The sequence below is a fragment of the Vicia villosa genome, linkage group LG4 (genome assembly GCF_029867415.1).
Source record: "Vicia villosa cultivar HV-30 ecotype Madison, WI linkage group LG4, Vvil1.0, whole genome shotgun sequence".
Taxonomy (NCBI): Eukaryota; Viridiplantae; Streptophyta; class Magnoliopsida; order Fabales; family Fabaceae; genus Vicia; species Vicia villosa.
The window spans coordinates 61,968,342-61,993,117 of NC_081183.1; positions in this window are offsets into that span (position 1 = coordinate 61,968,342).

Below are 24,776 nucleotides of genomic sequence, written 5' to 3' on the forward strand. Positions count from 1 at the left end.
AAACTCATTTGTCTTGGGCAGAACAAAGAGGGAAACTTTTAAAATAAAGCCCTATACACAAATTTATTTGGGCGGAACATTTAAAAGCAAAGCCCTATAAAACATCTCTCTGCTTTGGGCCAGGCAAGAGGTCAAAATAACAGCGAGGTGGTTACTTTGAGCGGCGAACAACATTCGGAACATCGACAGCTTTCCAATAGCAACGAACTCCTCTGTGTATTATGTATTCAGGAAAATTCTCCTCAGAGTTATCTTCAGTATTGACATTGACCGCTGGTCGAGCAGGATTTGAAGGTCCTGGTTTGTCAACCTTGTTCTTTGTAGAGTTGAAACAGTCTTCTTCTATTTCTTAAAGAGCATAAGATGAATCACAATCTTCAGAATTTTCAGGATGTACTTCCCAATCTTCAGGATGAAGAGACTCATTGTCAGAGACACTTTCCAAGTCAACTACGGGGCCATCTTCCCCTTCATCTTCAAAAATGGCATTTATGTGATAATAACCATCTTCAGGGTTACCAATCTTGGTAGATGCGTTGAAGTTGAAATTTTCAGTAATTTCAGGCTGCTGAGAAAATTGAGAGGGCTAATAAACCTCTTCTGGTTGACTATCATATTCAAAAGAATTTCCCCATCCAGTTGGTTGGATATCTTCAATCGCAATCTTTGAACTTTCAGGTGCAGTATATTTCACCATATAATCATATTTGCCACTTGGTTGTCCCAAGGTGTCCCAAATTTCTGCAGGAATAGGCTCAGTTTCTTTATTATTTGTTTTGGCTTTGCCTCTGGGTTTCTCTGAAGGAGGATAGAACGGTGCATATGGTTCTTCCTAAGATATGTATCCTGAGTCATTGAGATAACATTTCCATTCTTCTTCAGGATCAGGTAGACCTTCTTCGATACATTCTTCGATAAGGACATTTACCTCTTGAGGAATCGGGTTAAGGAACCCTCCACTAATGAATGTTTCTTTGATCGGACGAAGGGTTTCATCCTCCTTGGTGCAGTTTGAGAACATCGGTGAACATCCGAGTCCTGCTCTGGTTTCATTCTTGGTAGGGATCACAACTTGCCCCCAACCAGTGGTAGTTCCATCTTTCACTACTTTCACTGCCTCTTTGTATGAAGAGATTGATGCTTTCTTTTTTGAAGATTCGTCTTCTAAAGAGAGACCTTGGAACTGCGTTCCTTCCACATTATCAGCACTAATGAAAGAGAAATTTGATAAATGGCTCACCATCAAGGCTTGTTCTCCGCTTATTGTTACCAATTTTCCATTTGTTACAAATTTTAACTTTTGATGGAGCGTAGAAGTTACTGCCCCTGCTTCATGGATCCATGGTCGTCCTAACAGACAGCTATAAGCAGCTTGAATGTCCATGACCTGGAAGGTGATTTGAAATGTATGTGGACCAATTGTATTGGGAAGGTTGACTTTGCCGATAATAGATTTTCGCGATCCATCAAATGCTTTGACTACTACACCACTGAACTTCATAGGCATTCCTTGGTAAGATAAACGAGCAAGAGTCGTCTTTGGCATCACATTTAAGGAAGATCCAGTGTCTACCAACACGTTAGACAAAGAGTCTGACTGACAGTTCATAGAAATGTGCAGAGCAAGATTGTGATTTCTGCCCTCCTCTGGGAGTTCTTCATCACATAAGCTTAAATTGTTGCAAGCTGTTATGTTGGCTATTATCCCATCAAAATGGTCAACTGTCACATCATGATCCACAAAAGCTTGATCCAAGACTCTCATCAGGGCTTCCCTATGGGCTTCTGAATTCAACAGCAATGAAAGTATTGAGATCTTTGAAGGAGTCTGCATAAGCTGATCCACGATCTTGTATTCACTTCTTTTGATAAGCTTCAAAATTTCATCAAAGTCAGGATTGACATTGGTTCCACTGGATTGGCCAATATCAGTGTTTGTATTACTGACAGGAGTTTCCTCAGGATTCCCCACTGGTGTATTGACAGGATTTTGTCCGGTTGCACGAGCAATAGGCTGCTTTGGAGGTGGTGGAGTGTACACACGTCTGCTTCTTGTTACTCGACTCGCATCGGCGATATTCACGAAAGATGAAAGAGTAGGTAAAGGAACTTCTTGTCCATTCTTTATAATTATTGCATTGTAGTTGTATGGAACGGCCTTGTCAGAGTCATAAGGAACAGGTCCAGGTAGACAAATGATCAAAGGAGCAATAGGAACCTTTGGCTTGTTGTAGGTAACTTCTATCGCTCAGGCATGTTGAAATGAGGAACGATGACGTTAACTTTAGGCATTTCCGAGATATATCTGAGACTAAAAGCTCATGCGAATAACATCCTATCATGTTAACTTCATCTTCATTCCTATTTCAATAGATCTGAATAGTACCATTATCTAGCAAGACTTGAAGATCTCTTCTCACAATCGAACATCCATGAGAATCTACACAACATATGCTACAGGAACCGTAGTGATGCTGGCGAAAATTCTGCCCTTGATAGAGAGTAGCGTGCATTTGTACCAAATTTGCTCTTGAGAAATTGATATCATAGATTCGGTATTGGCCAAGACATCCATACACCATGTTTACAACCTGCCCTCCATGACTGGACAGCGGATTTGCTTGCACATTTGGATTCAAATTTCTGAAAGAGAGGAGATTAGATCTAACCAACCTCTGAACTTCATATTTCAAAGCTATCAAATGCTCAAGATCATGGCCAGGTGCTCCTTGATGATAATGGCGTGAGACCTCAGCTTTGTACCACCATGGGAGTTTCTCAGGTACTCGTGGCGGTGCTTTTAGTTTGAACAAGACCTCTTTCAATCAAAGCAGGGTACAAATCTGTGTAAGTCATTGGAATCGGATCGAACTTTGGAGCTCTTTGCACACGATTCTGATTGCTGTTAAACTGTTGAGCCTGTTGTCGAGGCTGTTGTTGTTGAAACTGCGGGGTAAATCCCGGATTCGGTGCTGTATTAACGGCTGGCGCGATAGAAGCAACCTGTTGTTGACGATTGACGTTTCCTCTTGGCCTCCCTTGGGATACCATGTCAACACTTTGTTCTTTCTTCTTTGGGAAACCACTTCCGAACTTTTTGGGTCTGCTTGAAGATCCACCTTCTTTAGTTAGACGTCCGGTTCAGACTCCTTCTTCTAGACGCATCCCCATATTTACCATCTCGGTGAAATCACTTGGAGCACTAGCAATCATGCGTTCACAATAAAACGGGCCAAGAGTATTCAAGAAGATCTTTGTCATCTCTTTCTCTTTTAACGGTGGATTAATCTGAGCAGCAGTTTCTCTCCATCGTTAGGCATATTCTTTGAAAGCTTCATGATCTTTCTGAGCCATGGATCGGAGCTAATCTCTGTCTGGAGCCATATCCGAATTGTATTTGTATTGTCGGACAAAGGCCTCGCCTAAGTCATTGAAAGTCCGAATATTAGTGTTATCCAAACCTGTGTACCACTTCAGTGCGGCACCAGTCAAACTGTCTTGAAAGTAATGGATGAGCAACTGATGATTATCTGCATAAGTAGACATCTTCCTGGCATACATTACGAGATGGCTTTGTGGACAAGAACTACCTTTGTACTTCTCAAAGTCTGGGACCTTGAATTTAGCTGGTATTTGTACACTGGGAACCAAACATAGCTCCTGGGCATTCTTTCCAAACAAATCTTTTCCCCGAATAGCTTTGACTTCCAGTTGAATCTTGTTGGATTGTTCTTGGAGATCTCCCATGAGGTTACGTTGATTTGTGCTATCACCTTGATCATGATAAATCTCATTGTCTCCGTAAGGAACAGTGTGAACCATATGAGTAGCAACCGTCATAGTGGGTTGAGAGAGTGCCATAGTGATTTGGGAAAAAGTTACCCCCTGACTTGGAGTGAACAATGAACTTTGTGCAACAGGCGCTTCAGTTGTGGATGTTGGAATCCCAGAAACATTATGGCGGAAACCTGTACCGAAGCTGAAAGGCGTGCCCCAACCTTCTGGCATGGAGAAAGATGGAATGCTGAATGCAACTGTAGAAACTGGAGTAGTGACCTCAGATGTCACTGTTGCTTGACTGTTGGGTGGTGGCTGCTGATTCTGTGCGGCCATTAAGGAGTCAACCAGAGTAGTGAGACTTTCCAACTTTTCCTGAAGGGTGGTCACTGTACCGCGGAGCTCAATATTCTCTTGTTTAGAACTTTCCATCATTCTTCTTTTGCTTGAACGAGTATTGTATCTGTGATCTGATTGCGAGCGCGGTCGAGAAACTTTGAGACGCGACAACTTGACGATCTAATGGAGAAAGATCCAAAAGATGAGACTCTATACAACAGACTCGATATGCAGATGTATGCAAAAAAAATTTTTTTTTTATTTTTCCAAATATTTTAAAGATTATTTCCTTGCAAACATTTGTACACAAACTATTCTTTTATTGAAATAATGGGAAATGTTACAACATTGGAGCATAGCTCCTTACAGAAGCAAATGATAAATACAAAAACTAAACAATCCTAAGCATCCTCATCAGATGAAGAACCAAATGCGTTGTGCAGCTTGAGCTTCATGATTTCTTTCCCATAATAAGCTTTCAACTCGGCCTTATCGGTCCTCAGTTTGTCAACAACATTCTTCCAGTCGTCATGAGTTGGAGCGTTGCTTGTTGAACCTTCGAGCTTTTTCATGCTTTCTTTGATGTATCTCCTGATTGCAGCGTCTTTCCGACGGATCTTCTCATCTTTACTCATGAGCCATCCATCTTGATAATAAAGAGTTTCTTCGTGATCTTTCACTCGTTTCTTCAACTTTATGTTTTCCACATCAGTCTTACGAAACTTTTCTTCCCAAGCGTGTTTTTCTAACCTCATCTTGGCTAAAATCTCTTGGTATTCTTCCGTAGTGTCAATGAGAATGTTGAGTAGTTGAGATACCACAGGGAACATGGGTTTTTCATAATCATAAGGCATTTGAAACTCCCTTGCTCTTTTCTTCACCCAACAGGTATAGGCATACGTAGCAATGCAGTTTCTTACCCCACCTTTTTCTTTTCTTCGGACGTCGTACCAAGCTCTTACCATTCTTGTTTTCAACCTTTGAGGATCATCCCCTTCTTGATAGAAGTAGCTTTCCACTGTAGGACCAGTGGGCTTAGTTGAATTTGCATACCCGAGTTCTCGTTGGGCTAAAACTGGATTGTAGTTAATTCCTCCTTGTGTACCAATGAGGGGTACGTTGGCGAACTCTCCACAACTATCAATGGTTTATGTACCACAGCGAGCCAAGGTATACCAATGAATATCATTATTAGTAAGGGACATAAGTCTTCGAGGCCAACGCAAACCTTCTCGGTTTTCCGTGAAAATAGGAGACTTAGGTAAGTGTGAAACAATCCATTTGAACAATAGAGGTGCACAACATACAATGATTTCACCGCCTTGGCGATTCCTATGATGGATAGAGAAATACATGTCACCAAGCAGAGTTGGAACAGGATTTCCAATCAGAAAGATCTTTATGGCGTTGATATCAACAAAGTCGTTGACGTTGGGAAACAGAACCAACCCATAGATGAGCAAGGCTAGTATAGCTTCGAAAGCTATCATGCTACCAGTTTCGATGAAATCAAAGGCTTTCTTTATTAGAAACTGTGAAGTCAAACCCGGAAGGTTTCCTTTGGTAGTCCAATTACTCTCTACTTCAGATTTCTTCAAGTGGACACTTGCTGCAATGACTGGTGACTTAGGAATGGCTTCCAAACCATTGAAAGGTATTTTGTCAGACACAGGAATACCCAAAAGATTGGCATATTCTTCCAAGGTTGTTACCAACTGATAGTCCGGAAAGGTGAAACATCGGTAGACGGGATCATAGATCTGAACCGGAGTTTTGAGAAGTCCTTCATCAACAAGAGTGTTCAAGATAGGCAAAAGCTTTCCATGGCTTTTCCTAAAATCGGAAGGATCTTGTACAAAAGATGCTAATTCTTCCAATCTTTCCACATTAGGCGCTTTGAAACCGTACTTTTTGGTATGCCTTTTTACCCACTCCATAACTTAATCCTATAATGTTTTCAAAGAAAATTCTTTAAAAATTTTGGAAAAATCAGGTTTTTTATGGAAAAAGATGGATTTTTTTTTTATGGATGTATGAATGCATGGATGCATGAATGCCACATATACAAACATGGTGAAGCAAACACGATAATGCAAACATGGTAACGCAAACATGGTACTACAAACATGGTAATTCAAACATGGTACACATAGGTTCAAAGGTCCAGCGTCACGAGCATGAGGTCAAAGAACCAAACATGGGATAGTACTAGGGGTTAATCACCTGCACAACATGTTCTACTGATACGTCAGAGTCTACATTTTTCTTTCGGATATTACCGGCTTGCACAACTAAACTTGTGAGCTAGAAATATTCTCAAGAAAAACTCGTCTGAGTGTGGCTCTCCGCATGACAACTAATCCAAGTCTTCACCTGAATAGTTTCTGCGCCACAACCTAATAAGGCCAGGAAGGGTTATGGGTTCTACAGCCAACTCAGCTTCTACAGTTCAATGAAAGCAATAATGTCTTCGCAACTGAACTTGCTAAACATATACTACCAACAAGGAACCTCCACTGAGCGGAAGGATTCTCATGCCAGCTTTTTAAGGACTGAACTCCTTGTATGCCATACATGACTATACCCTCCACCTAATTCTTATGTGTACTTAATCCGGGTTAGGATTTGTCCATAATGTATCACTTGTAACAGAATCACAGATGTAACAGAACCACAGAACCAAATATGTAACAAAAATGAAATAACAAACATAAAAATTAGAATTAACCCTTTCTTTGGAAACAATAAAAAGATGGTCCCTAGTGAAGTCGCCATTTTTCTGTCGCGGGGAAAAATCGTCCTTTTTGTGGGATGAGACACCTGATGCCTTCTTTGGGCTCGAGTGCTCAAAAAAAGGATTTTTCTTTGTTTTTGTCACGACCAAACTTTTTATTATTTCCAAAGTAGGAAAAGGAAAAAAGCTGCAATAACCTTAAAAGTGGGGGAGAGATCTTGGGTAAGAGGGTTGGTTATATGAAGGGAAGGTATTAGCACCCAACGTATCTATAGTACTCTATAGGCTTCTTTGTTATGTTTGTTTCATTCTATATTATGGTGGAGGTTCTGTTATGAAATAGGTGGGACCTAAGGTGTTTGTTTGATTATGCTCGCAAAGATCATCGCGATCCTCTGCATACATATCCCTTAGAGGGAATCAGAGCATCTGTAGCTCGAGGTCTACGGGTGCTAAGGTTTGAGTGGTTTGAGGGAGAAGTTTTGCTCGCCAAGGATATGACCTTGTGCCTACGTATTCTCAAAGGGATGTTGAGAAAGTCAGAGCAATCGTAGTTCCCACTTATGCTAGTGGAAGCAAAGGATAAGAGACAAATGTCATCTAAATGTTCGATGTATCTAATCTATATCATCACATACATCTGTTTGTTTTTTGTTTGAAATCTTTTCATTATAAGCCCTGGGCTGTGCCACTTATGGCGCTTAGAATGATAAAGATTTTTTTTGTTTAGCCAGCCTTGTGGCAAAAACAAGTTTGATTAGCCAGCCTTGTGGCAAAAACTTTCAATGAAGTCAGCCTTGTGACAAAAAGTTTTGATTAATCAGCCAGCCTTGTGGCAAAAGTTTCGACGAAGCCAGCCTTGTGGCAAAAACTTTGATTAATCAGCCAGCCTGGTGGCAAAAGGTTTGATTGATTAGCCAGCCTTGTGGCAAAAAAAGTTAAGTTTGATTGATTGATTGTTTGTGATGATATAGATGAGATACTCCTATCATAGAGATGATAAATGTCTAATCTCCTAGGGTATTTGTTTTGGATATTGGGGATGCTTATAAGAAGCCCGTGGGTCCTTGTACGAAGCCCAAGAGGAGGCTATCCGAGGGTCCTTGCATTGTAAGCCCAAGAGGAGGCTATGGGAGGGACAATCGAGGGTCCTTGCATTGTAAGCCCAAGAGGAGGCTATGGGAGGGACAAGTCGTTTGTACGAAGCCCAAGAGGAGGCGTGGTATAGTTGGTTTGAGCTCTTAGAGCGATTTCACCGGGAAACCATACTCTATGTCCTAACCTAAACTAGGGAGATTCTTTGCACGAAGCCCAATAGGAGGCTATGGGGAACCTAGTGTTGTACTAAGTTGAACAAGTATATATAACACGATCACAAATATGAACAAGTACGAACAAATATGAACAAGTACATGAACAAATACGAACAAGTATGAACAATTATATATGACAAGGTGTGTGTGTATACAATGGAGTTTATGAAGGAAATATACCTGTAAGGATGATCCGTTTGTATACACGAGGGCTCGGGACTTATACTCGGGGAGAGGCCCATTGGGTTTATTCAAAAGCTATGTAAACAAGTATTTACAAAAGGGCTTGGGACTTATACCTACATGGAGGCCCATGGTATTTTTGGGAAGATTAAAGAAAACCTTCATTTTTGATTTGTTATTCGAGGTTAAAAATCAAATTGATCGAGATATGTACAAAAAGGTGTATGTACAATGAAATACCTAATTTCATGTAAGGGAATGAGACTTATACCTATGTGGAGGCCCATGTTTTATTTTATAAAACATGGTTGATTGATTTGTTAACAGACGCAAGGTTTCGTCGTTTGAAAAACTGTTTGAAAGTTTTGTTTTGAAAGAAGTTTTATGTTTAAAGAAAAACTGTATAAAGAGAAAGGAATGGGACTTATACTCTCTAATATTCGAGAGGCCCGTGTTTTATTTTATAAAGCATGGTTGATTGATTTGTTAACAGACGCAAGGTTTCGTCGTTTGAAAAACTGTTTGAAAGTTTTGTTTTGAAAGAAGTTTTTTGTTTAAAGAAAAACTGTACAAAGAAAAAAGGAATGGGACTTATACTCTCTAATATTCGAGAGGCCCACTGAATTTGAAAATCAATTGATCAATCCAAAAAGATTTAATCAATAGTTTCTTTTGAAAAGAAAACCAAAAAGAAATGGTTTATTGTTTTGAAAAACCGTGATCCTTCGTTTTAAAACAGTTTGAATTTTGACAACAGTCAACTTAATTAAGATAAAAACAAATTTTATGCTTAATTAAGACCTAAGTGATTAGGGTTTGATCACAAAATATTTACAAGTGATTAGGTTTTTGAAAAATCAAATGAAAAACTATTTTTAAAGTATTAAAAACATTAAAAAACAAGTCATTTTAAACCTAATAAAAAACACATCAAATAAATATTTTTTTGTGATTTTTTTTGATATTCATAAAATACATATATAAAATGAGTACTGTGTAAAAAATGAAGAAAAAATGAATTGATTTGATTGGTTAATTAATTGGTTAAAGTTGTAAAGAAATTGAAGAAAAATAGTGGTAAATAATATGGTTTTGTTTTCTAAAGGACTTGAACCCACGCCCTTGTGTTTACCATTCAAAAACATAACCAACTAGATCACGCGTGTGGTCTGATAAACAAAGACATTGAATTTTTTATATTTTGAATCAAGTTTCCTAATTCAGTTTCAAAAATATGGCGCCAAGAACATGAATCCCATTTGAATTTGAAAATTCTCAAAACTGAATTGTTTGGATCAAGTGAATAGCCTATCTTGCTCGATTTTTTACAAGGAACATGATGGTACCATTTAATTTCATTTATTTTTGCTCTATGATCATCAATTTTTGCATGAATATGAAGAACCCTAGAACTGAATTTGATCGTGAAATGGTGTATGTGCAAGTTATGATGCAATTGATTGAGGGTTAATGATCCTCATAGGTGCAGAAACAAGATGGTATATCAATATTTAGTTTATGATGCATGTATGTATGAGTTTGAAGTTCATAGCACTTACCTTCAAAAACGGACAAACTGGAAATTGAATTCTGCAAAAGAGGTGTTACAGATGTTGTTTGATGATCTGGATAGCTTCAATGGACCTTATGGAAGGTGTCTGGATGCTTTGAATGGATTGAATTCATCTGGATCACTCCATGGAACCCGATCTGCAGTAGGACCAAGTGTGAATCGAGCTTGATGATTCTGAGGTTTCAGGTTGATGATGAGTGTTGGGATAGTTCATATGAAGTATATGGATGATGTTTGGAAGGTGAGTTTGGACAGAATTAGCCTGGTGTGGATTTTGGCATGATAAGGTTCATTATGGGCATATATGGAAGTGAGGCAGTGATTCTGAGATTTAGGTGTTTTTGGGGTGTGTGAGTGGATCAAACACATCCCATATGATGTTTATGAGATGTTAGAACTATCACTTTGGCCATAACTTCAAAGGTTTGGAGGTTGAGATTTCTACCTCTTTGAAAACTATGAAACTTGCATTCTAAGAAAGAAAGAGAAAACCTATGATTTGTGAGGTTTTGGTGTGATTTTGAATGAAGTTTGGACCTCTATTTATAGGCCAAGGATTCGGAACTCCAAGCTTTGCAAGTTGATCAAAGAATGGTGATTTGGCATTTGGAGATAAAGTGGAATCTTTGCATTAAATGCAAAATGGTTAAAATGACTTAACCAGGGTTAATCTTCTAAGCTTCTTATCTCCTTCCATTATGATCTTCAAATCAGATATATCTTCCAATTATTGCACATGTGTATCATTGCTTGCATCATTTGGTAGAGTAGTGCATAACTTTGGCAAAAATGGCTTGAAATTTCAAGTGAAAATGATCACTAAATGCATAATTCAAAACCATAGCTATGCTCCATATTTTTTCATGCTCTTGGACATTTTGGAAAACTCATGTTATGTACTTCAAAACCCTAGTTGAAAGTTTCTTCAATATCTTTAAGGAAATGGGTGAAAAAGATCCATGAACTTTGAAGAAAATGAGATTTTAAGTGCATTTTTCAAAAGATACCAACTTTGAAGCTCCATATCTCTTAAATGGTTGATCTTTTGGAAAAACTTTATATGTGACAAAGTTGTTCATTGGATCAAAATCTACAACTTTCATGTTGGAAGTTTTTTTCAGTTTGTAGGTGAAATTTTGAGTTATTCCCTTCCAAAGTTTGGAAAAAACCATTGAAAAACCATTGAAAAACCATTGAAAAACTCTTCCAAACTTTTGACTTTTTGATTCTTGATTGATTTTCTTGATTTTCTTTGATTAAATGACTTTATATATCATATATTGATGATTTAAAACTTCAAAAGTCATGGTTGACCAAAATTCCCAAAAAGTCAATGGTGATCTTGTACAGTTGACTTTTTCAAACGAATCGCGTTTCTGGAGATTTCAAATGAACCAAGCTATCCTCACCAAATGAATGGTATGAATGGATCACATTGAGTTATTGGAGGATATTTAACCATAGCTTGAGTTGTGGCACCATGTTCTGATTAAAAAGTCAGTGGTTTCAGATGAATTAGGTCAAAAACCCTAATTGTCGACCTGATGAAATTGATGACTGTGGATCTTGAATTGAGATAAAATTTCCATTGGATATTGTCATAGGGATTATTAGAAGATGATTGAAACCTTTGAGTGATTCCCTGGAGCTTTTTAGGGTTTCCCAAATGTGATCCCTGATTTCAGTCCCTGATAGTTCAAAACCCTAATCTAATGATTTGAAATTTCACTGTTGATCAATCCTTGTGTGAGAGATGTCTTGAGTTAATAGATTAGGTCAAAATGATGTACTTGGGGTCTTGAGGTCATGTCCCAAGTCATTAGGTCAAATCCAGAGCAAAAGACAGGAATATGCTATCTTCAGTCAAAACCCTAATCTGGTTGAATCAGAGCTTTTGAGCTTGTTGAAATGAATCTTTGAGGACCAAATGTTGATTGTTGATGAAGATGGTTCTTTTGAGATGAAGGGAGAACAAAACCCTAACTGGTTGTTACTTGTACTGATGAGTGATTTCTTAATTAAACCCTGCTGAGCACAAGTAGCAAACACAAGCTATGCAATTTGTTAGAGATGCAAATGATGCATATGCACGTGATATGAGGTGGTATCTTAGGTCAAAAATTGGGGTATGACAGTATTGATTCAAACACCCGTACTTGTTAATTATTTTGATACTCGTCCGTATCTTTCTTTAATACTCGTCCGTATTGACTCAAACACTCGTTCGTGTTAATTCTTTTGATACTCGTCCGTATCTTTCTTAAATACTCGTCCGTATTGATTCAAACACTCGACCGTGTTATTTTCTTCGATACTGGTCCGTATCTTTCTTTAATACTTGTCCGTATTGACTCAACCACCCGTCCGTGTTATTTGCTTTTGATATTCGTCCATATCTTTCTTCAATACTCATCCGTATTGATTCAAACACTCGTCCGTGTTATTTTCTTTGATACTCGTCCGTATATTTCTTTTATACTTGTCCGTATTGATTCAAACACTCGTCCGTGTTAATTCTTTTAATACTCGTCTGTATCTTTCTTCAATACTCGTCCGTATTGATTCAAACAGTCGACCGTGTTATTTTCTTTGATACTCTTCCGTATCATTCTTCAATACTTGTCTGTATTGATTCAACCACCCGTCCGTGTTATTTGCTTTTGATACTCATCTGTATCTTTCTTCATTACTCGTCCGTATTGATTCAAACACTCGTACGTGTTAATCATTTTGATACTCGTCCGAATCTTTCTTCAATACTCGTCCGTATTGATTCAAACACTCGTACGTGTTATTCTTTTGATACTCGTTTGTATCTTTCTTAAATACTCGTCCGTATGGATTCAAACACTCGTACGTGCTAATTCTTTTGATACTCGTCCGAAGCTTTATTCATTACTCGTCCGTATTGATTGAAACACTCGTCCGTGTTATTCTTTTGATACTCGTTTGTAACATTCTTCGATACTCGTCCTTATTGATTCAATCACTTGTTCGTGTTATTTTCTTTGATACTCGTTCGTATCTTTCTTCAATACTCGTCCGTATTGATTCAAACACTCGTCCGTGTTAATTCTTTTGATACTCGTCCCTATCTTTCTTCAATACTCGTCTGTATTGATTCAAACACTCGACCATGTTATTTTCTTTGATACTCGTCCATATCTTTCTTCAATACTCATCTGTATAGATTCAAACACTCGTACGTGTTAATTATTTTGATACTCGTCCGAATCCTTATTCAATACTCGTCCGTATTGATTTAAACACTCGTACGTGTTATTCTTTTGATACTCGTTTGTATCTTTCTTCAATACTCGTATGTATTGAGTCAAACACTCATCCGTGTTATTTTGTTTGATACTCATTCGTATCTTTCTTCAATACTCGTCCGTATTGATTCAAACACTTGCCATGTTATTTTCTTTTATACTCGTTCGTATCTTTCTTTAATACTCGTCCGTATTGATTCAAACACTCGTACGTGTTAATTATTTTGATACTCTTCCGTATCTTTCTTCAATACTCGTCCGTATTGATTCAAACACTCGTCCGTGTTAATTCTTTTGATACTCATCCGTATTGATTCAAACACTCGTCCGTGTTAATTCTTTTGATACTCGTCCGTATGGATTCAAACACTCGTACGTGTTAATTCTTTTGATACTAGTCCGAAGCTTTATTCAATACTCGTCCGTATTGATTGAAACACTCGTACGTGTTATTCTTTTGATACTCGTTTGTAACTTTCTTCAATACTCGTCCTTATTGATTCAAACACTCGTCCGTGTTACTTTCTTTGATACTCGTTCGTTTCTTTCTTCAATACTCATCCGCATTGATTCAAACACTCATACGTGTTTATTATTTTGATACTCGTCCGTATCTTTCTTCAATACTCGTCTGTCTAGATTCAAACACTCTTCCGTGTTATTTTCTTTGATACTCGTTCGTATCTTTCTTCAATACTCGTCCGTATTGATTCAGACACTCGTCCGTGTTAATTCTTTTGATACTCGTCCCTATCTTTCTTCAATACTCGTCCGTATTGATTCAAACACTCGTCCATGTAATTTTCTTTGATACTCGTCCGTATCTTTCTTCAATACTTGTCCGTATTGATTCAAACCCTCGTCCGTGTTAATTCTTTTATTACTCGTCCGTATCTTTCTTCAATACTCTTCCGTATTGATTCAAACACTCGACCGTGTTATTTTCTTCGATACTCGTCCGTATCTTTCTTCAGTACTTGTCTGTATTGATTCAACCACTCGTCCGTGTTATTTGCTTTTGATACTCATCTGTATCTTTCTTCAATACTCGTCCGTATTGATTCAAACACTCGTACGTGTTAATCATTTTGATACTCGTCCGTATTGATTCAAACACTCGTACGTGTTATTCTTTTGATACTGGTTTGTATCTTTCTGCAATACTCGTCCGTATTGATTCAAACACTCGTCCGTGTTATTTTCTTTGATACTCGTTCGTATCTTTCTTCAATACTCCTCCAAATTGATTCAAACACTCGTACGTGTTAATTATTTTGATACTCGTCCGTATCTTTCTTCAATACTCGTCCGTATATATTCAAACACTTGTCCGTGTTAATTCTTTTGATACTCGTCCGTATTGATTCAAACACTCGTCCGTGTTAATTCTTTTGATACTCGTCCGTATCTTTCTTCAATACTCGTCCGTATTAATTCAAACACTCGTCCGTGTTATCTTCTTTGATGCTCGTCCGTATCTTTCTCCAATACTCGTCCGTATGGATTCAAACACTCGTACGTGTTAATTCTTTTGATACTCATCCGAAGCTTTATTCAATACTTGTCCGTATTGATTCAAACACTCGTATGTGTTATTCTTTTGATACTCGTTTGTAACTTTCTTCAATACTCGTCCTTATTGATTCAAACACTCGTCCGTGTAACTTTCTTTGATACTCGTTCGTATCTTTCTTCAATACTCGTCCGTATTGATTCAAACACTCGTACGTGTTAATTATTTTGATACTCGTCCGTATCTTTCTTCAATACTCGTCTGTAATGATTCAAACACTCTTCCGTGATATTTTCTTTGATACGCGTTCGTATCTTTCTTCAACACTCGTCTGTATTGATTCAAACACTCGTCCGTGTTAATTCTTTTGATACACGTCCCTATCTTTCTTCAATACTCGTCATATTGATTCAAACACTCGTCCATGTTATTTTCTTTGATACTCGTCCTTATTGATTCAAACACTCGTCCGTGTTACTTTCTTTGATACTCATCCGTATCTTTCTTCAATACTCGTCCGTATTGATTCAAACACTCGTACGTGTTAATTATTTTGATACTCGTCCGTATCTTTCTTCAATACTCGTCCGTATCTTTCTTAAATACTCGTCTGTCTGGATTCAAACACTCGTCCGTGTTATTTTCTTTGATACTCGTTCGTATCTTTCTTTAATACTCGTCCGTATTGATTCAAACACTCGTCCGTGTTAATTCTTTTGATACTCGTCCCTATCTTTCTTCAATACTCGTCCGTATTGATTCAAACACTCGACCGTGTTATTTTCTTTGATACTCGTTCGTATCTTTCTTCAATACTCATCCGTATGGACTCAAACACTCGTACGTGTTAATTCTTTTGATACTCGTCCGAATCTTTATCAATACTCGCCCATGTTGATTCATACACTCGTACGTGTTATTCTTTTGATACTCATTTGTATCTTTCTTCAATACTCGTCTGTATTGAGTCAAACACTCGTCCGTGTTATTTTATTTGATACTCATTCGTATCTTTCTTCAATACTCGTCCGTATTGATTCAAACACTCGTACGTGTTGTTTTCTTTGATACTCGTTCGTATCTTTCTTTAATACTCGTCCGTATTGATTCAAACACTCGTACGTGTTAATTATTATGATACTCGTCCGTATCTTTCTTCAATACTCGTCCGTATTGATTCAAACACACGTCCGTGTTAATTCTTTTGATACTCGTCCGTATTGATTCAAACACTCGTCTGTGTTAATTCTTTTGATACTCGTTCGTATCTTTCTTCAATACTCGTCCGTATTGATTCAAACACTCGTCCGTGTTATCTTCTTTGATGCTCGTCCATATCTTTATTCAATACTTGTTCGTATGGATTCAAACACTCGTACGTGTTAATTCTTTTGATACTCGTCCGAAGCTTTATTCAATACTCGTCCGTATTGATTGAAACACTTGTACGTGTTATCCTTTTGATACTCGTTTGTAACTTTCTTCAATACTCGTCCTTATTGATTCAAACACTCGTCCGTGTTACTTTCTTTGATACTTGATCGAAAAAATAGCAAGTGTACTATTTTGCCTCTGTAGTAATAATAGGGAAATTTCCCGAATGTCGATCTCAAGGACTGCCTAGTAATATCGAGTTCAAATTGTAGTTCAATTAAAAAAAAACTAATGTTGGGGTTATGTTTGCAAATTGTGACTAAATAATAATTAAAATAAGCAGAAAAGTAAATTGGCTTTTTGTCAAATGTGAGTATTATGCTAGGGGTATAGTGTGTGATTGTTCTTGTAATAACCTTGGATTTAGATCTCTTCAACAAGTTCATAACCTTTAATTACCGCCCTTTAGATTATTTTCCCCTAAGTCCTTAGTGGGAAAACCTTTGAACATTCATCCTAAATCCTAAGTCCCTACAGAATTATGATGAAATCAAGCCTTTATGTTATCAAGAGTTAACCGGTAACTATAGGGTATCCCTAGTCCTAGGTGATATCTCCTATAGTCTAATCGTACAAAAACCTTAACAACCGCTGTCCAGCTTGTTGTTAACCGTAAATCAATCTTGTTGGTCCGACAAAGAAAGCTTAAAAACCTTGTACAATTAAATTAAAAAAGAAAACAATCTATTGATGAACTCAGGAATTCAAAATCATTACATAATCAAATCAGGGACACCCCCTAGCATTGGGGTTTAGTTACTCATATTTTTCAAAGAAAACAAAATATAAATTAGATACATTACAAGTGTTAGAACAAGATTTGTTCTGATCAATTATCTTAGTTTTGATGATAACAATAATATGAATTTTGCTTAAGATAATATGGTACTCTAATCCAATGCAATTTCCCTTTCAGGAAATATATAAAGAGTACGCATAATTCAGCGCTCAGAAGCTTTGTCTCAAAGGGTTTAGCATGCAACATCAAAACATGGTCTGGCAAGACATCAGAAGATGGTCGAAGCAGAATCAGAACATGGGTCTATGGAAGCATCAGAAGAACAAGAGAACAGAAGCACTGAAGTTCTGATGGTATCACGCTCAGAAGCACTTCAAGGTCAGAAGATCAGAAGATGCTATGCACCAAGCTGTTTGACTCTGATGATATTCAAACGTTGTATTCACAAACATCAGATCAGAAGGAAGTACAAGTGGCAAGCTACGCTGACTGACAAAAGGAACGTTAAAAGCTATTCTAGGCTACGTCAGTAGACACAGCGTGAACAAGGCTCGAGGTAGTTGACAAAAGCGTATAACATTAAATGCGATGCTGTACGGAACACGCAAAGCATTAAATGCATTCAACGGTCATCTTCTCCAAACGCCTATAAATATGAAGTTCTGATGAGAAGCAAGGTTAACGAATTCTGCACCAAAACAATTCAAATTAACTTGCTTAAACTCTGTTCAAATCAAAGCTCAGAATCTTCATCTTCATCAAAGCTCACTACATTGCTGTTGTAATATATTAGTGAGATTAAGCTTAAACGTTAAGAGAAATATCACAGTTGTGATTATCGCTTTTAAGAAGCATTTGTAAACTCTTAGAATTGATTACATTAAGTTGTAAGGAACTAGAGTGATCGTGTGGATCAGAATACTCTAGGAAAGTCTTAGGAGTGAACTAAGCAGTTGTAACTAGAGTGATCGTGTGGATCAGTAGACTCTAGAAAAGTCTTAGAGGGTATCTAAGCAGTTGTTCCTGGAGTGATCAGTGTGTGATCAGAAGACTCTGGAAGACTTAGTTGCTGACTAAGTGGAGAACCATTGTAATCCGTGCGATTAGGGGATTAAATCCTCAGTTGAGGTAAATCATCTCTGCGGGGGTGGACTGGAGTAGTTTAGTTAACAACGAACCAGGATAAAAATAACTGTGCAATTTATTTTTTATCTGTCAAGTTTTTAAAGCTACACTTATTCAAACCCCCCCTTTCTAAGTGTTTTTCTATCCTTCAATTGGCATCAGAGCGCCGGTTCTAAGGTGCAAGCACTTAACCGTGTTTAGAAAAGATTCAGGAAGAGAAAAACGCTTCAGTAAAAGATGGTTGATGAAAGTGAAAAGTCTACACCTACACCTGCATCCACATCTGGCTCTGCTGAGCAATACAACGGTAACAATGGTTATACTAGACCGCCGGTATTTGATGGTGAAAACTTTGAATACTGGAAAGATAAACTGGAAAGTTACTTTCTTGGTCTAGATGGTGATCTATGGGATCTTCTGATGGATGGTTACAAACATCCAGTAAATGCCAGTGGCGTAAAGCTGTCAAGGCAAGAAATGAATGATGATCAGAAGAAGCTTTTCAGGAATCATCATAAATGCAGAACTGTTTTGCTGAATGCTATCTCTCATGCTGAGTATGAGAAGATATCTAACAGGGAAACGGCCTATGACATATATGAGTCCTTGAAAATGACTCATGAAGGAAATGCTCAAGTCAAGGAGACTAAAGCTCTAGCTTTAATCCAGAAGTATGAAGCCTTCAAGATGGAGGATGATGAAGACATTGAAAAGATGTTTTCAAGATTTCAAACTCTTACTGCTGGATTGAGAGTTCTTGACAAGGGATACACCAAGGCTGATCATGTAAAGAAGATCATCAGAAGCTTACCCAGAAGATGGGGTCCTATGGTGACTGCATTCAAGATTGCAAAGAATCTGAATGAAGTTTCTCTGGAAGAGCTTATCAGTGCCTTGAGAAGTCACGAAATAGAGCTGGACGCAAATGAGCCTCAAAAGAAAGGTAAGTCTATTGCATTAAAATCCAATATCAAGAAATGCACTAACGCTTTTCAGGCCAGAGAAGAAGATCCTGAAGAATCAGAATCTGAAGAAGAAGATGAACTGTCCTTGATCTCCAGAAGGCTAAATCAACTCTGGAAGACCAAGCAAAGGAAGTTCAGAGGCTTCAGAAGTTCAAAGAAATTTGAACGTGGAGAATCTTCTGATGACAGAAGATTTGACAAGAAGAAGGTCATGTGCTATGAATGCAATGAGCCTGGACACTACAAGAATGAATGTCCAAATCTTCAGAAGGAAAATCCCAAGAAGAAGTTTCATAAGAAGAAAAGTCTTATGGCAACCTGGGATGAGTCAGAAGATGATTCAGACTCTGAAGATGAGCAGGCCAACTGTGCGCTGATGGCGACAGAAGATGACGGATCAGAATCTACATCAGAATCAGATTTTGAAGAGGTATTTTCTGAACTTACTAGAGATGAGTTAGTTTCCGGTCTAACTGAACTTCTGGAACTCAAGTCTCAGATTAGTCTCAAATACAAAAAGCTGAAAAAGCTATTTGAATTTGAAACAAAGAAGCTTGAGTTGGAAAATTCTGAATTAAGAGAAAAACTTTTAAAATTATCCAATAATGTTGGATCTCCTTCTGATTCAGAAAAATCCACTCCTAGTCTAAACCATATTCTGAAAGAATATGATTTAAGTTTCAGGAAGTTCTTATCTAGAAGTATTGGCAGAAGTCAGCTAGCTTCTATGATATATGCTGTGTCTGGAAACAAAAGAGTTGGCATTGGTTTTGAGGGTGAAACCCCATACAAACTTGAACCTGTTGATGAAATGAAACTCACATACAAGCCATTGTATGATCAGTTCAAGTATGGCCACTCCCATGATATTAGGCACACTTCACATGCTCAAAGTTTTCACATAACACACACCAAAAAGCATGTGACACAACCTAGGAAATATCATGGAACTCACATTAAGAATTATCATGCTGTTCCTCCTATTGCTTACAATGTTAAACCCAAGTTCAATCAGAACTTGAGAAAATCTAACAAGAAAGGACCCAAGAAAATGTGGGTACCAAAGAAAAAGACTATTTCTTTTGCATATTCTCTTGGTGACAAAGAAGATAAAAGTCAACATGACATGTCTCCTAGACTCAAGTTGGTCTCAACACTTGAAGGGAAGAAAGACTGCCTTCCAAGTTCTGGTACTTAAATCTGTTGAAGAAAATTTGTCTGAAGGAGATCATAAAAGATAGTTTATCAGTCTTGAAATCATCTGTCTTGTTTGTTTCTCAAGCAATGGTGTTTCGTTCTTGAGTATTCTAAATGCTCTAAATGCTACAGAATATACAAAATTGAAACATTGACTGTGGACAAATCAATAAATATCTGGTTTGATGATAAACTTGTTTCTGATGAATCAAAGAGCTTAAGAATTTCTGCAGATACAGTTTTGTCTTATCAGAAGCTGCAGAACAAAGAAGTGAACCTCCAGAAGCTGTGTATATCAGAAGTAATGGATCAGAAGATCATTCAGATTTATATCAGCACACTTCAGAAGGAGTGTTTCCAGAAGAGAAACTTGATCAGATCAGAAGCAGTGATTAGAAGGCGTAAAAGCCTATTCATATTTTACAGCTGTCGTCCATTATCTGATGGTGAACACGTGTCTGTGCGGGTAGTACGAAGCGTGCAGTTGAAAAGACGCCTACCTAGGTAACTGTATTTAATCATTTCATTTACCATGCTATCTCTCCTAATGTCATTTCTCATTTAATGCAAAATGATTTTCAAATTTTTTAAATAGCCCGCTTCAACTTCATTTTTTTCCGTTTCTCTATTTTGTCGTAAATCTTTTTTTTTTTGCTGCATCTGTTTCTTTCTTTTTCAAACCCTAGTCCTTGATCTAATCTTTCGACATAATCATCATGGATTCTTCCTCTTGTTCTTCTTCCTCAAAGGATAGCCTTACTTTTTCACAAATCCTTCTACAAAAGTATGAATATGCTCCTTTGAAAACTTGCTTAATACCCACGAAAGAACTGGAAGTTCTATGTGAATCTGCTGTGGACATCAACAATCTTAAAGCAAATGGCTTTCAGTGTGATGCGAGAATCCTTGAGCAAGGATGGTCCAAATATCTTGATAGATTGGTTGGTCCAATTTATCCTGAACTTGTGAAGGATTTCTGGGTACATGCAACAGTTACTCCAACTGCCATCATTTCATTCGTTCTAGGGCATGAAGTGGTTATCACTGAGAAGCTCATCAGGAAGCTGTACAATCTTGATGATGAAGAAGGTTGGTCTGGTCTTCAACCCAATACAGTTGACTGGACTCCAGTTGAAAAACAAATCTCTACGGATTTTGGAATTGATTCTCATAACACGGGCACCTTAAGGCCTTTTTATAAAGTATGGGCTGAGATTATTCTGGGTTCTCTTCACCATAGAAAAAGGATGCTCTCCTCCTCCTACATCAGTCCGACTCACAAGTACACTCTTTTCTGCATTGGCAAAAAGATAAAGATCAACATCTCTTATATTCTGTTTGAGAATCTGAAAACTTCTATCTTTGAGTCAAGAGAAGATGAAAGGGCGAAGTACCCTCATATTCCAAGAACAACCATTCCATTCGGAAGGATGATTTCAGACATTCTGATTGAAAGCAAAGTGGTGGACTCCATCAGAAATCTCAATGCATCTCATTTTCTTGGAGTGATTCAAGGTCCCATCTTCAATGGTGTTGATTTGTTCAGAATGGAACTCATTAAGAATGTACCTTCTGTGTGCACAAGCTTTCCTGACATTCTGTCAAGAAGAATTGCTGTTGAAGGTTTCATCTCCTTGTTTCATAAAGAACTTGATCTTGTTGTCAAGCTTTACTTGGAAGATTGTGTTAGGAAGCAATCAGATGTTGATCCTGCTTGGATCCGTGGCAGAGTACTCCCATCCAAAGATGATATTCTGAAGAAGGATAAGAAGGAACGACAGACAAGGCTAAAAAGAAAGGCACAAGAAGATGAGGCTGAGAGAGCCAAGAAGTTGAGGGTCACCTATGATCCTGACAAGGTGGACTCTAAAGAACGAAGAGATAAGAGAATCAGAGATTCCTTTCGCAGAACCAGATCTTCTTCCTCTGTACAAATCTCCAGAAAGGTTTTTACTCCACCTCCTTCTGTCCCTAAACCATCTCTCCAATCACCTCCATCTGAACCAAAAATAAACTTTACCTTGCCAAATTCTTCTCCATCATCCTTCTCTTCTCCCATTCTAAACCCCACACCTTTAAGTATTCTTCCCCCAACTCCTTCTGATAAATCTTTCTCACCAATTCCCTTTACAAACACTCCATCCTCGTCTCAATCTATCATTTCTGATATTCCATCCTCATCAATCATTCTCTCAGATATCCCTTCTTCCTCATCCACCGTACCTCCACCTTCTATATCCCATCCCTTACCTACCAGAAAATCCAAACCTTACTGTCTTCTCTACCCTGACTACAAATTCACCTTCAATCCGCCTGAACCTGAACCCTATACCTACCTGGAACTTTTCAGACATGAGGTGATTAGCAGTCTAGACCTTCTGAAGGATGCATTCCTAAATGGTCTGGATGATGTTTCTACAAGAAATCTCTGGAGAAGATTTCGCAAGGATTTTCAAGTAGAAGCAATGGGAGTACAGAAAAGACTAGTGGCTGCTGCCCCTGGTTACCCTGGTTACCTTCTGGAGGAAGATAATGGTATATACTACCATCCTCTCAGAAATTGTGTTGCTGCTGAGGAGAAGCCCTTTGTGGATGAATTGGAAGTATTAAGACTAGCTGCTGAAATGGAAGCAAATCCATGCAGGGATATTGTTATCTTTATTCCTGATTATCCTGTTCTGCTCGGAGATTTCAAGACTCTCTTTGACTTTCTGAGGGAAAACCCTTCTAAGAAAGACCCAAGCTTGGTCATTCCAGAAGTTGTTGACCCACCAGAAGTTGAAGGTCCTTCTGCTCCCAGGAATCTAGCTGCCATTCTTCAGGCACTTGAGAATGGAGACTCGGAAATTCCTGTTGCAGAATATGGAGATGCTTCTATGCAAGAAGCAGATGCTGAAGATCATGTTGCTAGATCTGATCCTGTTGAGGAAATCCCTGCAAATGATCTATCTATGGAAGCTGCAGATCAACATGCTATTCCTGTGGTTGAAAGCGGTGAAGCTTCTTCTGATGATTCTTCTCGTCTTGCAAGGACTCTGGAAGAAATTCAGAAGAGACAGGATGAGCAAAGCTCACTCAATGCTGAGTATAGCGCTTTCATGGTGAGGCAAGAAGGACACAACAATATGGTTCAAGAGATGCTGACCAAGATCTTGTCAAGACTAGGGCCATCTTAGATTGAGTCTGTGTTGTTTCTTTCTTTTCGTTGCATCTGTCTTTGTGCATCTGATTTTTCTTATCTTCTTGTACTTCTACCTGCTGTTTGAACTTCAATGAAATCATCTTCTTCCTCCGTGTGCTTAGTTTTGTTTATCTCTGAATCTTTTTTGCTTTTTGATGATATGACAAAAAGGGGGAGAAAGATAAATGATAAATGATTTGATTAATCTATCAGTTGCTGGGTAAAGCTCCCACACATTCACTAACAAGAACTGCAAGTTCTATATGGTTTAAGTGTTTTGCAGGTATAAAGAAATGAAGAAAATCTTCAAAGCAAACACAAGAAGCTAAACCATGGAAACTGAAGCAAGCTGAGTGCTATCAAGCTTCAGAAATCAGAAGCAAGAAAGAAGATAGAATTTGATCCATATTTGTCTATTTGATCTGACAAAATTCTATTTGCTCTGATACATTATTTTAGCCTATATGGCTCTGATACATATAATGTGTTCAAATATACATTTTATGTTCTGAACTCGTTCATGCTGACTTTTGTCGTTTAGTTTTTGTTCTGTAACATTTCAGGATGTAGAGATGCTCAGATGATGCTCTGGTACATTCAACAATGTTCTGATACAAATCTAGCATGAAGTGATGTTGGTAGAAATTCAAAGCTCTGAAGCTATCCGAGGGAAGCAGAAATCAGAAGCTGCGAAGATTCTAAAGATCCAGAAAACTCAAGTTCTGAAGCTGTCCTAAATGGAAGCAGAAATCAGAAGCTGTGAATGTTCAGAAGATCAAAGAAATTCAAGTTCTGAAGCTGTCCTAGATGGAAGCAGAAGTCAGAAGCTGTGAATGTTCAGAAGATCAAAGAAATTCAAGTTCTGAAGCTGTCCTAGATGGAAGCAGGAATCAGAAGCTGTGAGTGTTCTAGGGATCTAAGGAAATTCTAGTTCTGAAGCTGTCCAATGGAAGCAGAAGTCAGAAGCTAAGAATTCTCTGAAGACAAGAAGCTTATATGATCGTCTCTACCGAAATAATCAGGGAAGTCTTTTATTAAAGTTCTTCGAGTATTTATTTCAGGGGGAGATTATTTATCTCAGGGGGAGATTGTTAATCTCAGGGGGAGACATATTCATATGCTTATGCTATAGCTGTGTAATTTGTCTTTTGCCGTCTATTCTTTCTGATCGCAAATTCATATCATTTATATATGTTTTTGTCATCATCAAAAAGGGGGAGATTGTTAGAACAAGATTTGTTCTGATCAATTATCTTAGTTTTGATGATAACAATAATATGAATTTTGCTTAAGATAATATGGTACTCTAATCCAATGCAATTTCCCTTTCAGGAAATATATAAAGAGTACGCATAATTCAGCGCTCAGAAGCTTTGTCTCAAAGGGTTCAGCATGCAACATCAGAACATGGTCTGGCAAGACATCAGAAGA